The following is a 16665-nucleotide window of genomic DNA, read 5'->3' as shown; positions in this document are numbered from 1 at the left end:
AACGCCAAAGAAAATGCGCCTGACGACTCTTTGGAGAGACACCCTGTGTATACGGCGATAAATTTGTCTTGGTATGCCTTGATGCTCTGGTCTGCCATTAGTCAGTTGATTGTTTTTATTTCTGAATATACATACTACGATGAGCTCTGTGTGAAATGAATAAAGTAATGGTACAGTGTAATATTGAAATTTCACTTCATAAAACGGAATCCACGGAATTCTGTGGTCCATCTCACGTCCGCTGCAAGTTTATTCCTAATAAATCCATTAAACGGTTAAGCCAATTTACTTTTCATGGTTGCACACTCTCACATTTTGAAAAACTTGATACTGAAAAGAAATTTAAAAAGTACTCGAACTTCTAGAACAATAACTAGAACGCTAAGAAATGAAGTAAGGATGAAGACAATGCTTGAGTTCTAAAAGATTATGTCGGTATCAGCAGGGTATTAATAAATGGTTCCTAGCCAATGCTTTGTTACTAAATTTCGAAAAAACTCACTGCATGCAGTTTAGAGCTTGTAGGAAGGCTCCTGGCTGTATATACTCGTAAGTAAAATATGACGACGGACCTATGGAGGAAGTCGACACTGCTAAATTCGTTTGATTACAGCTTGATAACAAATACAAAAGAGAGGAGCATACCGCATAATTGCCGAAGCACTTAAACAAGTCTCTATTTAGCACTGAAAGAAGATCAGCATAGGTCGTAATATCTTTTCTATTGCATTGCAGATCTAGATTTCAACTGACAGTGCAGCTATCGTCTGTGCGTTATAAGTAGCCATGTATACTGAACGTAATTATAACAACACATATTCCAGTCTTAGTCAGGCACGTACCTTTCAAAGGAATCATTCCGTCATTTGTCTGAAGCAATTTAGGGAAATCACGGAAACACTGAATCCGGATGGCCTGACGAGGATTTGAACCGAATGCGAGTGCAGTGAGGTGACCACTGCACCACCTCGCTCAGTACACCCGTCTACAAGAGGGGCAGCGGAAGTGATCCACACAACTATCGTCCAATATTCGTTTCTTTTAATATTTGTATGGACGGTGTTAACCTCACGGTTAGCCGCCCGTTAACTCCACACACACACACACACACAAATTCGCTCGGTAATAAAAATTAAGGAACTGCTGCTCAATATATTTATTCCGTAATGAAATTTGTCATTAGAAATATCTCTTTTTCAAACCGACAGCTAAGTTCATGGAATCAATACTAGAAATTAGAATACTTTTGGCTGGCTCTGAGCACTATGGGACTTAACTCCTCATGACATCAGTTGCCTAGAGCTTAGAACTACTCACACCTAAATAACCTAAGGACATCACACACATCCGTGCCCGAGGCAGGGTGCGAACCTGCGACTGTAGCGGTCGCGCGGTTCCAGACTGTAGCGCCTAGAACCGCTTGTCCACTCCGACCGGCTAGGATACTTTTCACAGTGATTTAAAATCATTTACGTTGGTTTAGAAAGGTGTCCATTATCCAGGCACACACATTTTCAATAACTTGCCAACAGCCATAAAAAGTTTAACTACCAATAAGTTTCAGTTTAAGAGGAGCCTAAAGGATTCATTGGTGACCAACTCCATCTACGCCAGTAATGAATTTCTACGTAGAACCAAATGGTGTGTACATGTTACTAATAATAACAACTACTGCAAGCATTCGTGCAATCTGACTTCTCTATTAATTCAGTGCAGCATTACGGCCACTGTAATTAAATGTCATAAAACGATTATATGTTTCATGGTGCATGGCAACAATAGGCCAAAAATTATAATACGCACCTCACTGTACTGAACACCTACTTAATTCTGTGACAAGTTTGCTGTTACATTTTTAATGAAAATATGTTCAAGATTTTTTCACTTATTCCACAATCGCCGGCCGTTGTGGCCGAGCGTTTCTAGGCACTTCAGTCTGGAAACGCGCAACCGCTACGGCCGCAGGTTCGAATCCTGCCTCGGGCATGGATGTGTGTGATGTCATTAGGTTAGTTAGGTTTAAGTAGTTCTAAGTTCTAGGGGACTGATGACCTCAGAGCCATTTGAACCATTTTTGTATTCCACAATCATGAGAATCATTTCACTGGGGGAGGAGGAGGGGGGGGGGGGTCTGCGGAAGGTACATTAGCATATTTTGATTTTCTTTGTAAATATTTATAGTATTTTCTTGTTTTTCTGACATGCTCTACATCCTTGACTATAGATATATTCGAACGCAATCTGTAAAATTCTGAAGCTTAGGTTAAACGAGCAAGGACAAATGCAGAGTCCAACTCTCCGAGATGCAATTTCTTCTATCAATTGTGGGGGTGACGAAGAAGGACAGAAAGAGAAAGGATTATATACGACAGACACGAAATTTTTACAGCTTAAATGGCAAAATTGAAGATCTTCTATAGAACAGATGAGCGATAAAATTTTGCCAAAATCGGTCAACAGGAGTTATTCTAGAGGGTTCCGCAGCCCACCAGAGAGAAGATGGAAAGGTCAAGTTCTAAGTTCACAATAGGTCAGAGGGCTTAATGCTTCATGATGATGACGATGACGATTATAAAGTGGATGACAGATTCCCCAACAACGGGTACTTCATGAAGGCCACAGCCGATTCTTTGCCTTAGACTTGTCCAGTCGTAACTGATCTTCCGTTTCTCATGACGTCAGCACAATAATAAACTGTTACAAATAATAATTTATTGAGGGCAACCGCAGATGAAGTAATCCATGTTTCAACAATGAACCGCTTTCAGCTTTATATGAGCTTTTATTTACAGGAACACGACCGGTTTCATGATATCAAATCACATCTTCACGTGTACATCTAAACAAGGTATGAAACATACAATTGACATGATGATAAAAACGGATATCTATCCTAATAAACTAAGCCGTACGACCACCCGTATGAATATACTCACACGTCAGTTAAACATTAAGGGAAGGAAGGGGAATCAGCCTTCTCAAAATAAAGTACTGTTATCCGCAACAAGCAGGACGTCATAGATCAAACTCTCCAGTTGAAAAACTAACGTGTTAAAAGCGCGTCAACATACAATGGAAAGAGCAAAACAAGAAAACAAAAATGGTAGAAACTCCCAGCTACTAACGTTGACAGTCCGATGGGTTAAGAAAACTCACTTCATATCAGGAAGTAGTGGTCAACAACCCTCCAACCGCCTTGTTGTGCCGGGCCGTGACACATGTGAGCACGTTGACTATCAGTGTGACCCTATACGGCGAATGAGTTCAAAACGCTTGAAGACAGCTGCCAACTATCTCACAGGTGGTTGCTTACAAAGTTCCAAGAACCAGGATTTAGCAATAAATCGAGGAATATACTACAGCCTCATGCGTATCGCTCCCGTGGTGGCAGAGAAACCAAAATTTAACTACATGATGGGAGAGAAATACTGACGTTAGCCTCCTGAGGGCTTTGAAATAATTCAGTGGCGACAACTGAAAATCTGAGCCGGATCAGACCTTGAACTAAGATTTCCCGCTTTACGCGAGCGGTCGCCTTAAGCGTTTTGGCTATCCGAGCGCGCTTCGGACGTGTTCGAAAGAACAGACACCACACGTATAATGGTAATATCTAAGCCTTGACGGTGATTCATGATATTTCAAGTGTGAATGCACCTTAGGACCGATATCTTGCGGGGATCAAGCGAGATGCTGCGGGCAACGAGGAAGATGGAGAAGAGAGCGCTGCGACAACAGTGTGCGACAATTTAGGAATTTGGGTCGAATGTGAAGCGTATCTGGATACTCCAATCAGTTAAGGCAACAGCTCATGTAAAGAGAGAAGCCCCAGTTCGAGTCCCGGTGCGGTACAAATTTTCACTTGCCGTCACTGAATATATACGGTCGCGGAATCATGACTGCGTGTTGGCCGCAAAAACGGACACATATAAAAGTAAATTTTAACCAACTGCGCATACGTAGAAGCATTTAAGCTGGCGTTTTTCTGGCAATCCTTTCGCGATTAGAACACGAAGAAACCCTAATATTCGGTACAATGGGAAGAATGTACATTGCAGTGGTTTGCACAGTACGGATGTAGGTCTACATGTCCAGAGAAAGAAGAGTGACTGCCGAAAATATCTTTTAGAACACAAATCGCTTAAATAGGGTAATGGTTATACATACCTGCCAGTCATACTCGGCAGCGACTTCGCTCAAGAGCTGTGCTGTCAGCATATCGTATTTCTGCTAAAGAGCCGTGCGGAGGACTGGAAGAGTCCTTGGGGAGTGTTGACGAGCTGCGATTTATGCTCGGTGCATCCCAGGCATGCTCTAAGAATTCACATCAGAAGAATTCTCTGGATACAGCTCGAGGTGATTGTCTACTACTCGTCTACCATAGCAATAGGCTGCAGGAATGTTGCGTACGTTGTTGTAGCTATCCATCTCTCTATCTCTAAACGTTAACAGTATCGCTCCGACCAGCAGCTAACAAGGGAAGTTACCCGGCTATAATGTCTCAAACCGAATAAAAATTATTTTAATTTTCAAATATCGTCTGTTCTATCCGTTTTTATCATAATGTCAGTTGTATGTTTCATGTCTTGTTTAGATGTACACGTGAAGATGTGATTTGATATCACGAAACCGGTCGTGTTCCTGTAAATAAAAGCTCATATAAGGCTGAAAGCGGTTTATTGTTGAAACATGGATTACTTCATCTGCGGTTGCCCTCAATAAAATATTATTTGTAACAGTTTATCATCGTGCTGACGTCATGAAAAACGGAAGACCAGATACGACTGGACAAGTCTAAGGCAAAGAATCGGCTGTGGCCTTCCTGAAATCCCGGTTGTTGGGGAATCTGTCATCCTCTTTATAATCATCATCGTCATGATCATGAAGCATTAACCCCTCCGACCCATTGTGAACTTAGAACTTGACCTTTCCAGCTTCTGTCCATCTGTCATTTGCACACAAAACTCTTAATTTGTGTACAATTAACAAATTTAAAGATTACAGAAGAAAAGAAGATTTAAAACTCATAAATGAGGTGTTATTTGGCAGATAACCTTTCCATTAAACAATGTAGATTAACACATATATGGCCGTGCGCTTCTGGCGCTGCAGTCCGGAACCACGGGGCTGCTACGGTCGCAGGTTCGAATCCTGCCTCGGGCATGGGTGTGTGTGATGTCCTTAGGTTAGTTATGTTTAAGTATTTCTAAGTTCTAGGGGACTTATGACCTAAGATGTTGAGTCCCATAGTGCTCAGAGCCATTTGAACCATTTTTAACAATTTTTAACATTTTTCACAGCTCTACAATAACTTTATTATTTGAGATATTTTCAAAATACTTTGCACACACATACAAAAGCTCAAAAAGGTTTTTTAGGCATTCACAAATGTTCGATATGTGCCCTTTTAGTGATTCGGCAGACATCAAGCCGATAATCAAGTTCCTCCCACACTCGGCGCAGCATGTCCCCATCAATGAGTTCGAAAGCATCGTTGATGCGAGCTCGCAGTTCTGGCACGTTTCCTGGTAGAGGAGGTTTAAACACTGAATCTTTCACATAACCCCACAGAAAGAAATCGCATGGGGTTAAGTCGAGAGAGCGTGGAGGCCATGACATGAATTGCTGATCATGATCTCCACCAAGACCGATCCATCGGTTTTCCAATCTCCTGTTTAAGAAATGCCGAACATCATGATGGAAGCGCGGTGGAGCACCATCCTTTTGAAAGATGAAGTCGGCGCTGTCGGTCTCCAGTTGTGGCATGAGCCAATTTATTCGTCGACTTCCGCGGGCTACGCGTGAAACTTGCCCGCACGCGTTCAACCGTTTCTTCGCTCACTGCAGGACGACCCGTTGATTTCCCCTTACAGAGGCATCCAGAAGCTTTAAACTGCGCATACCATCGCCGAATAGAGTTAGCAGTTGGTGGATCTTTGTTGAACTTCGCCCTGAAGTGTCGTTGCACTGTTATGACTGACTGATGTGAGTGCATTTCAAGCACGACATACGCTTTCTCGGCTCCTGTCGCCATTTTGTCTCACTGCGCTCTCGAGTGCTCTGACGGCAGAAACCTGAAGTGCGGCTTCAGCCGAACAAAACTTTATGAGTTTTTCTACGTATCTGTAGTGTGTCGTGACCATATGTCAATGAATGGAGCTACAGTGAATTTATGAAATCGCTTCAATCATTTGTAATAGCCCTGTATTTACCTGCTATCTTCGGTGGTAATACAACACATCAGCCTACTTTCTAGAAGAAGGTGGCATTTTCAGAGGGTAAATATGAGACAGCTCTCATACGCAACACATAAAGTATCTGACCAAAAGTATCCAGACACCTATTAATGGACTTTAATACGCGGTGTGTCCACCCTTCGCGTTTTTGATGGCTTGAGCTCTGCTGGGGACACTTTCAGTGAGGTGTCTGTGGAGGAATGACTGCCCATTCTTCCTCAAGAGCCGAAACCAGAGATGGTAATGACGTTAGACGCTGGTGTCTGGAGCGAAGCCTGTCAAAGGTGTTCCATTGGGTTCAGGTATGGACTCTGCGCACGTCAGGCCGTTCCAGTAATGTTATTTTCGAGAAACTATTGCCTCACAGATGCTGCTTTATGGCAGAGTGCATTGTCAAGCTAACACAGTCTTCGCTTCTGAACAGTTTCTCTGCTGTACGCAGACACAATTCTGTAGAGTTTGTTCTTATCCTTCCGCATTAAGCGTTTCCTTAAGCGCATTGAGGGGTCACACACTAACCGCCGAAAACACCCCCATACCCTAACAAAAATAGCTCTTGCAACTGTGGGACTTAACTTCTGAAGGTCATCAGTGCCCCTAGAACTTAGAACTACTTAAACCTAACTAACCTAAGGACATCACACACATCCATGCCCGAGGCAGGATTCGAACCTGCGACCGTAGCGGTCGCGCGGTTCCAGACTGCAGCGTCTAGAACCGCTCGGCCACTCAGGCCGGCCCCCTATACCCTAAGACCACTTCCTCCGTACTGTACTGTTGGCACAACTCATGATGGCAGGTAATGTCCTCCAGACATTCGCCAAACCCAAACCCTTCCATCGGATTGCCACAGGGTGTAGCGTGATTCACCACTCCAGCGGCTTCGCTCTGTGCATCACTCCAAGCGTCGCTTAGCATTGGCTTCAGAAATGTGTGACTTTTGAGGAGCTGCTCGATGGTAGTACCCCATTCTTTTTAACTCCTACTCACAGTCACTGTGCTAGCTGGCCTGCTGGTAGCACTTTGGAACTCTCGACTGATTCCTGTACGTGATCTCTTACGATTGTTTACCACCACCCTCCGGAATGCCCGATGATCCTTGTTAGTACATGAGCTCTGCCTCGTGTTGGTTCTTCCTGCGTGTTTCCATTTCACAATCAATCAAACATATTCGACTTGGGCAGCTTTAGGGGCGTCGAAATGTTCCTGATGGATTTGTTACTCATGTTACATCCAGTGACTAGACCACGTTCGAAGTAACTGACGGACCCATTCCACTGTTATTGCTTCTCTACGACAACACAGTACTCAACTCCCCCCTCCCCCGCCCCCCTGCCTCCTTTTATGCTATCCGGTCAGGCTCACGTGACGTCTGTTGATCAATTCAGCATTACATACGTGTGTCCGGATACTATCGATCAATTAGTGTAGTGTAAACAAGAAAGTTATATTTACTCGAGAACTGCTTTGGAATTGCAGATGATGCACTGTGCAGTTGCATGGGAAAGAGAGAGTGCGAATAATGAAATTCTTCTGAAGGTATTAATAATAAACTTCATGGCAGATTAAAACTGTGTGCCGGACCGAGACTCGAACTCGGGAACTTTGCCTATCGCGGGCAAGTGCTCTACCATCTCAGCTACCCAAGCACGACTCAGGTCCCTTCCTCACAACAGTACTTCTGCCATTATCTCATCTCTTACCTTCCAAAATTCACCGAAGCTCTCCTGAGAACCTTGCAGAACTAGCATTCCTGGAGGAAAGGATATTGCGGAGACATGGCTTTTCCTCAGCCTGGAGGATGTTTCCAGAATGAGATTTTCACTCTGGAGCGGAGTGTGCACCTGATATGAAACTTCTCGGCAGATTAAAACTGTATGCCGGACCGAGACTCAAACTTGGGACCTTTGCCTTTCGCGGGCAAGTGTTTTACCGTCTGAGCTACCCAAGCACGACTCACCCCCCGGCCTCAGAGCTTTACTTCTGCCAGTATCTCGTGTCACAACTTCCAAAATGCACAGAAAGGCCAAGGTCCCGAGTTCGATACACGGTCCGGCACACAGTTTTAATCTGCCAGGAAGTTTCATATCAGCGCACACTCCGCTGCAGAGTGAAAATGTCATTCTGGTATTAATAATACTGTAGTTAACATAGACATACTTGAAAGATTGCAATTTAAGTGTTACCATAATTGAAATCGGTGTAAAACATTTAAAAAATCCTGGTTGTTGGTGATTACTGCAAAAACTTTTTTAAAAACAGGAAATAGAAATATTAAGCAGCAGACACCAATATAACGAGCGTCATCAATAACTAACTGCTACGGTCGCAGGTTCGAATCCTGCCTCGGGCATGGATGTGTGTGATGTCCTTAGGTTAGTTAGGGTTCAGTAGTTCTAAGTTCTAGGGGACTGATGACCTCCAATGTTAAGTCCCATAGTGCTCAGAGCCATTTGAACCATTTTGAAAGTAAGTTTTAGTCGTCAGTTACATTTGCCTCTCAGCAAATTTGGAAATTTGTGGTAAGGTCTTACGGGACATCGGTCCCTAAGCTTACACACTACTTAATCTAACTTAATGTAACTTACGCTAAGGACGACACACACACACACACACACACACACACACACACACACACTTGCGTTAGGGAGGACTCGAACCTCCGACGGGGGTGCCTCTCAGCACTCGAGACAAATTTTAATGGTGGCTTCTGGAATTGGATTGATCCTGTGGGAGTTGCAGAGTGTAAATATGCTTCCAGAATCCCGCCCGCATTCAACTGGACGTCACACTGTTTGCTTTCTGCCAACAAAACGTTCAATATAGATTGTTACATTGCTTTTAGTTTGCCTTTTTAATTGATAGCAGTATCATGTTAAGGTTTGCCACACAGAAATTTCACCCTGAGCGTTGGTCATCTTACGAAAGCTAGCAGTGAGTGATCGTCGTCTAAAGAGTAGTTGTGCTATAAAATCGGAATACAGGATACTACTGACAGACGCAAAGGAATGCAGTATTCTAGTAAGTAATTCCAAATGTTGGAAAATGTGCATCCAGAGTATTTCAGGTGTTACTAATTTCGACAGCCTATGGTATCTTCAACGAAAATGCTGTTTATTTGAAATCTTCTCTTAATTCGCCTTTTACATTCATTCATCAAGAGAAGTTTACTCGCACGGTGTACTTCCCTTACACGACAGCCGATGGATATGAAGTCTTTAAAATTTCCACGCAAATAACTGCCTCAGTTTGCCACTAGAGTTTAAACAGCGGCTATATACAAGTGCGGTAATTAGGGTGCAGCGTTCGCTGAACGCCCGAAGCTTTGTGAGAAAGGGAAGACCTGTATGCGAGACTAAGGACTTTCCTTAACGATGGAACGCAGAAAAGTTGGGCAGAGGCGGGCGGCTGCCTCTGTTTGTGTTTTTCTTCAGGTCGTCGTTGCCTGACGAGGATGTCCTCAAACTTGGAACCAAATTTTGTCCGTATGTGAAGACTCGCGCACAAGCCACTGCGCTGCAGCGAAGTTTTCCTGAAGAAATAAAATGAGCCCCTTCTATTGACTCAAAATGACGTACATGGCGAGAAAAATGCAACTGTCGATAATGGCATAGGTGTGGCGATGCAATGCGATGCCAATAAGACTCCGAGACGTTCGTTCTGGAGGCACTACATATGAAAGTAGGACATCCTTTTGGTACAGAAATAACATTTAGTCTTCGAGGCTATCTCACCACTCGGTGACTAAGTGGGTAAATGCTAGACTACACATTCACTGCTCCTGAGTTCCTGGAATTTTTTTGGTCAGGCTCGCGTCATTTAACTTTGGCAATGATTTGTTAACACGAAACATTCCGAGGTGCGCGTAGTTCCACGCTAAACTGAAGCTCGCCCTGGAACTTGCCAGGTCATCAGTTCAAAGGTCGGAAGAAGGTCAGGGAATACATCTCCAGTAGCACTGTGGCTACTGAAGCACCCTGTTGCTCAAATCATTCGTCAGGCCGAAGATAGTTTCACATTACACAAGCTTGCCACTGTCTTATGTTGCATGAAGACGGAAGTTCTTTATTTCAGCTATAGAATTCTAAATTTTTTTTTTGTCGGGGTTTTAGATGAATTAACTTAGCAGGCAGCCGGCTATTTCATCCCAGACATGTACGATAAGGTTCAGATTGACATTAGGAAAAACCATAGCATTTTCATCGAATTACTTTGCAGTTTTTCTTACGTCCTCCACAAGATTATTTTCCTACAGATATAGAGAGCTCATTACAATCTTTTACGGTGTTGGTTGCACAGTCTTGTCTAAAAGTTTCCATAAATACCTATATTCATTTTACCTCCATCTACATCTATCTACATCTACATCCATACTCCGCAAGCCACCTGACGGTGTGTGGCGGAGCGTACCCTGAGTACTTCTATCGGTTCTCCCTTCTATTCCAGTCTCGTATTGTTCGTGGAAAGAAGGATTGTCGGTATGCATCTGTGTGGGCTCTAATCTCTCTGATTTTATCCTCATGGTCTCTTCGCGACATATACGTAGAAGGGAGCAATTTACTGCTTGACTCTTCGCTGAAGGTATGGTCTCGAAACTTTAACAAAAGCCCGTACCGAGCTACTGACCGTCTCTCCTGCAGAGTCTTCCACTGGAGTTTATCATCTCCGTAACGCTTTCGCGATTACTAAATGATCATGTAACGAAGCGCGCTGCTTTCCGTTGGATCTTCACTATCTCTTCTATCAACCCTATCTGGTACGGATCCCACACTGCTGAGCAGTATTCAAGCAGTGGGCGAACAAGCGTACTGTAACCTACTTCCTTTGTTTTCGGATTGCATTTCCTTAGGATTCTTCCAATGAATCTCAGTCTGGCATCTGCTTTACCGACGATCAACTTTATATGATCATTCCATTTTAAATCACTCCTAATGCGTACTCCCAGATAATTTATGGAATTAACTGCTTCCAGTTGCTGACCTGCTATTTTGTAGCTAAATGATAAGGAATCTATCTTTCTATGTATTCGCAGCACATTACACTTGTCTACATTGAGATTAAATTGCCATTCCCTGCACTATGCTTCAATTCGCTGCAGATCCTCCTGCATTTCAGTACAATTTTCCATTGTTACAACCTCTCGATACACCACAGCATCATCTGCAAAAAGCCTCAGAGAACTTCCGATGTCATCCACAAGGTCATTTGTGTATATTGTGAATAGCAACGGTCCTATGACACTTCCCTGCGGCAAACCTGAAATCACTGTTACTTCGGAAGACTTCTCTCCATTGAGAATGACATGCTGCGTTCTGTTATCTAGGAACTCTTCAATTCAATGGTTGAAGTGAAAGATACTTAAAACCGTCCCAGGCTATCATACCACCACCACCACGGAATTTCAGTATCGTCGTAACAAATTCATCTAAAATCTCCTCACCTGGTATTCAATATATCCAGTCACACCCATCTGGCTTGCACATCGTGCATCGTGACTCATTATTCCGTAAAACTCTACTTTTCTGCTCCACGAGCGAATGACTATATTGTTTGAACCCCTGAGCGACGCTGCGGATTTGTTCTTCTAATTAGTGGCTAACTGGAAGTAGCCCAGCCATGAAAACAAAGATCAACCGCTTCTCCACAAATCATTCATTTACTGGCTTACGTGCCTGAGTTTCAATTAAAGTCCTCTCAACGGCTGACAGTGTTCCACGATTGGTTCATACAGTACGTCTCAGGGTTGGGAGAGGCCTCTTATTAAATAATTTGGCCTAACACAGCAGTGGATGAGGTTGGTCCTTCCCTGAGGCCTCCATTTCGCAATAACATCAGTACCAACAGCCCTTCACAAGTGTAAAGTATGCCGGCCGGGGTGGTCGAGCGATTCTAGACGCTACATTGCGCTACGGTCGCAGGTTCGAATCCTGCCTCGGGCATGGATGTGTGTGATGTCCTTAGGTTAGTTAGGTTTACGGAGTTCTAAGTTCTAGGGGACTGACGACCTCAGAAGTTAAGTCCCATAGTGCTCAGAGCCAGCAAAGTGTAACGTATGTGAAATCTCTGTGATGCAAAACTGGTTTTCGTAGATACGTACAGTGACGACTCGACCAAACTCTGCCTTCTCCGTTGACATATTCTTACAAGATCTATGACGTGGATGCGGGCTGAAATAACAGCACGTGTTCGGTGCTGACCTTTCGGCCACCTTCGTTGACGTCAAAAGTGGGCAGTCTACAAAACTTTTCACTCACCTTCTGTTAGTTCGTTTGACTGTAAAATCGAAACATCCCGCCATTTGTTTTCACAAATCTTGCTTATACGTGAACACCACTTTTTGCCGTCCGTTTCAGTTATCGTTATCCGTATTTGTCTTTCATTCCATAGTTATGCATTTACTTACCGTGTGATGTAATCATTGTCACGGTGACAAATGTTTTGCTATCATGACTTGCTAGACCCGAGATTAGCAGGTCCGAATCCCAATGGTGGAAAGAATGTTCCCTGTCGACATTTCGAGAGGATGAAAGAAATAGGTTACAATTAATTATGACATTTTGTATCAACATCGCAAGTTTACATCCAAACCTTCTGATAATGCCCGAAAGAACAAGGCCACAGGGCACATTTGATAGTGTTTCATCGGGCGGATGTGCGTCAGTGATTGTGATCCTCTGCAGAAGAATGGGTGTCTGTCTCTTGTTTCACTTTCCCTTCCATTTTCATTAATAGTGCAGCTCCAACATACTCTTGCACTTCACTTTAGGAATCAATGTTCTGTCTGTATTGTCTTTATTACAAATGAGCTGCCGTAACCTCCAACTAATTGTAAATCCTGTAACAGTGGTATTGTTGGTACGAAAATTTGTAACTGAAAGTTTCTGAATTTTCCGGAATGTAACTTGCTTTTGACGACAGATCGATTAAGCGACATCGTACTGGGGAACAATAACGGTATTTGTCATGAGCATGGAAAGCGCGTAGAAACCTGTCTTCAGCTGTCTGAAGCAGCTACGACCATAAAAAAGTGATACGAGACCAATAATCCGATGAAGGAAAAGAAGGAAGGGCAATTACAGATTCTCGTCCGTCCTGCATCAGACGTTACAGATGGGAAATTTGAGAGGAACAGGCAAGGAATTCGTCATGGTCTGCTTAAAGAAACAATCTTGGCAGTTACCTAACCTGATTTAGGGTAAGTATGAAATATCCAATTCCAGATGACCGAATGGGCATTTGCACTCTCCTTTGTATCAGTCAACAGAATTCCTGTATCTAGGCGTTCATAATCAGCCACCAAGAGTAAGAACGGGTGATCTGGGGACTTCATATTCTCTTACGGACACAGAGGTTGGACAGAAAAATGTAAACATCCACTTAAAACCGCGTACGGCTACCTCTCACATCCATAACAGACTGGAGAGCGATTTGTATAAATCCAGACGGATTTTGTAGACTTCCGCGCAAAGAAACATTCATTTCCTTGCGATTCCATAAATAATTACAAATGTCTTACATTTGTCCAAATAGAAGCCACAGTAGGTCGTTAATAATGATATGTGACGGTTTTTGTTACCAAGGAGGTAGTTATATCATCCGCTTTCTCATTAAACAATTGTTCAATATCGCCAGCCATTCGAGTGGGGTAGACAGATAGTTGCAATCCCTTGATGCCAGCGCTACTGAGTGAATATGGGCATCTAACGTGGGTTTTTTTTTTTTTAATATCCAATCAGCTACGTTTCATTTCAGTTTGGCTGTAAAAAAGTGGACTTATCTGGCCACATTACATTTTTGTTAGGTCAGTTGTCCAGGTTTCGAGCTTCACGCAGGTGGCACTGAAGCATCTTTTTAGCTCTCTAAGCACTATGGGACTTAATATCTGAGGTCAGCAGTCCCCTAGACTTAGAACTACTTAAACCTAACTAAGGTCATCACACACATCCATGCCCGAGGCAGGATTTGAAACTGCGACCGTAGCAGCAGCGCGGTTCCGGACTGAAGCGCCTAGAACCGCTCGGCCAAAGATGCCGGTACATCTTTTTAGCATCTGCTTGGTCTGCAAGTAGTTTGACAGTAGCTGTCCTTCCATGACTTTTTGTTTGTCCCTTCCGTGGCACAGTGTTGTGTAGATAAATGCCAGCAGTCACTTTCTTGGCAGAGGTCTTCTTGTTAGAGACAACAGTCCACTTTAATTCCTCCGTAAGCCTTGTAAGTTAAGCGTTTCTACAGTTGCTGTGTCGAGCCTACGAATATTTCTCAAAAACTGTTTATAATTTTCTAAAACTGCAAGGGGCGTGTATAAGCATCGACATGTAGGCAAGGGATTAGGGTTATGTAAGTTGAAGGTGCAGGGCGGAGAAAGGAAAGGGAAAGGAACGACCTATTGATGTAAGCTGCGTCAGGACTTTATGCGGAATCAGCGGCGACGAGTGAAAATGTGTGCCTGACCGGGATTCGAACCCGGGATCTCCTGCTTACTAGGCAGTTGCGTTAACCACTGCCCCACTCAGACATTTCCGAAAGAACAGCCACCATGCATTCATATAATAAGGGATATGTGGTGAACTCCTATCTTTCCGATGTGCGTGCAGAAAATACGGAAACTTGAACTATGGCAACTTATTACCAAATGCATCGAAACAGGACCAACGTGGCGTTATTCTTTTCTTGGCTGCCGAAGGACAAACACTAGTAGACACCCATAGGAGAACGAAGAATGTGTATAGAGCAGCATGTCTGTCTGAAACCACCATCGTGGAATGGTGTACCAACTTCCATGCTGCTCCTTCATGATAACGCACGTCCCCATATCGCAAATGTAACCCAGACGTTACATCAATTCAAGCAAGAGACGCTCGAGCACCCGCTCTTTATCCCTGACCTCTCCCATGCGATTATCACGCCTTCGGTCTCTTAAAAAAGGCCTTGAAAAGTCTACGACTCCCGTCTGATGAGGATGTGCAGCAGGCAGTCACGGACTTCTTCGCGCACCAGGACACCGTGTTTCACCAAATGGTTATCTTCAAGCTGGTGCGTCGGTAGGTTGATTGCCGCAATTCTCACACCGATTTTGCCTGATTGGCAATCCGATTCCGGAATGTACGGTCTTCGAACGGGAACTCTTTGTTCGCCCCTTATAGATTTAACAGATATAGTATATTTGTGAGTACTGAGTATTGGCGCGGATGCATCAATTAAACAGAGACGAAGTCTCTCCTCGCAAAATGTCTCTAAAGACTGACACAGTACCAACAACCACTGATGTACTAGCAGATCAGAACTCTTTTAGGAATGCTAAGGTAGAGAAGGTAAACAAAAGACCTTACCAATCTTTTATTGTGAAGCTAACCAACAAACAATGTAGGGGAACTGCTTTGATCTAGGTGTTCTTATTATTTTGTTCAACGCCTGCGCTGGGCTGCTAGTTTCATTTATCCTTCGGTCATCCTACGGCACTGCTATTTTTGGCAATTTCTAGTGATGCCAATGAACGACTTAAATTCACTACTATCTAGAGCAGGGCTTCCCAACGTGTGGTCCGCGGACCCCTTAGGGGTCCGCCGGCTCTTTCTAGGCGGTCCGCGGGCACCCTTCACCAAATCGTGTAAAATAATGAGTAAAATTATTGAATAAAAATGTGAAAATCAAATTCATCACTTTTTTTCGTGTGAAAAAAAGTGTACTTTTACTTCAGGTCTTATTCCCAAGCAGCCTTTGCGGTTCCTAAGTGAGAACGCACACACAGTTTAGTGCCGGAGAATGGGGCTTCTCTGATCGACTATTTCGCAACGATAAGGGGGTCGTTTGTGCGCCGGCTCACGGCGCTAGATGCGCTGAAACCTTTTACGCATGCGCGGAGCGACCTTTGTCGACCAGTCACAGCACTCGCTGGCACGTATGCGGCCCCTGGAATAATTTAAACTTGCTTTGTAAGTGCACTACCTATTTCATAAGTCGATTTTTGACCTTCAAGTTGTTTTCATTCATCTCTAAACCAAAGACTATTGATACTTCGGGCGGGGGGGGGGGGGGGGGTCATTGGGAACCCAAAAGCAGAATTCAGTCGTCAGTTCTGGCACCAGCAACTTCTCGATTGGAGTGAACACAGTCTCGTCCTGACGGTGCCAACCCAGCTATATCTCGCGAAGAAACGACTCTCTTAGATCCATCTTTTGCACCTGCGCTGCATGCTAAGACAGAGCTGGGTGGAATGATAACGCTGCAGCAGTCTCGTGACCAGACTGAGTCGCCCTCCAATATATGGTACGCTCGGAATACTTAGAGGGCGATACGTTCGTAGGATATACAACTGAAGTCAACCTTGCTTAACGAGATGAAACCGCTCAAACCCTAGGCTTCGTGTGCACATCGTGGAACTGAGACTAGTAAATATTATAAACCAACTACTTTCAAACTATTTTACTTTAAG

Source organism: Schistocerca cancellata, chromosome 4 (assembly GCF_023864275.1).
Source record: "Schistocerca cancellata isolate TAMUIC-IGC-003103 chromosome 4, iqSchCanc2.1, whole genome shotgun sequence".
NCBI lineage: Eukaryota > Metazoa > Arthropoda > Insecta > Orthoptera > Acrididae > Schistocerca > Schistocerca cancellata.
This window is presented reverse-complemented; position numbering follows the sequence as displayed.